The sequence below is a fragment of the Octopus bimaculoides genome, chromosome 8, assembly GCF_001194135.2.
Source record: "Octopus bimaculoides isolate UCB-OBI-ISO-001 chromosome 8, ASM119413v2, whole genome shotgun sequence".
Lineage (NCBI taxonomy): Eukaryota > Metazoa > Mollusca > Cephalopoda > Octopoda > Octopodidae > Octopus > Octopus bimaculoides.
This window is the reverse complement of record NC_068988.1, coordinates 37,237,626-37,238,812: the sequence shown is the minus strand read 5'-3', so window position 1 is coordinate 37,238,812 and position 1,187 is coordinate 37,237,626.

Here is a 1,187-nt window from a genome sequence, read left to right as displayed (position 1 = left end):
TTATTATTATTCAGTAGTTTTATTTTTATAACGTGCTTTCACTTCACTATCGAGCGCAGCTCTATGCGCCTTGGGTATGTGCTGTGGTTTGCTGTGGTGCTCTTATGTTTACTGTATTGAAAGTGTTTTGCGTAGAATGTGTGCAGTACCCAGTAGTGCAATTTTCTGTATGTTATATATATTTGTAAGTCCTGGTGTTTTTGTTATGTATTTGTCTGAATATTTTTTTATTATACCTAAGGCACCTACTATGATAGGAATTGTTTCTGTTTTTAGTTTCCACATTCGAGTTATCTCTATTTCCAGGTCTTTGTATTTTGAAAGTTTATTTATTATTTATTTATTTATTTATTATGATTATTATTATTATTATTATTATTATTATTATTATTATTATTATTATTATTATTATTATTATTGTTGTTGTTGTTGTTTTTGTTGTTATGATTATTATTATATGTTGACTTTTGCTTTGTATTTGTATAAGTTGACTCCAAGTCTCACCCAGAGACCTCAAGGGACAACACGTTAGAAGTTCATGTTGATGTTATGCGTAGGGTGTCATATATTTGGTTTTGAACATAGTATTGTTCGAGAGAATGTTTAAGAGAACATTTGAGATTACATTGACAGTAGTTTACCTAGGATACGGGTGGTTCCCATGCGCACTATCTTTTGAATTTCTGCTATTTTGGGGTTTCCTGGTGTCTGGGCTTGGTTTGAACCACCGATCTTTGCTATCATTCCTAGATCACCTATGACAACAGGTATTGTTTTACCTTTGAAGTTCCACATCTTGTCAATTTCTATTTCAAGATTTTTATAATTGCTCAGATTTTGGTAGGTCTTGACAGATACATTTATGTCAATTGGGACAGTCATATCAATGAGGAGGCTTGATTTTGTCTGAAATCTTTTAATATAATGTCTGGCTTATTCGCATCTATCTTTCTATCAGTTTGGACGGTGAAGCTCCAGAGGAGTGAGATGTGATCATTTTCAAGCACTGGAGGTGGTTTGTGTTCCCAGCACTTTTTATCATGGGGCACTTCTAGGGTTTTGCAAATTACCCAGTGAATATATTGTGCTGGTCTATCATGCCTGTTGAGATACTCTGTAAGCGCAAGAAGACTGCACATGGAGCCAACATACATACATACATACATACATAATACATATATATATAT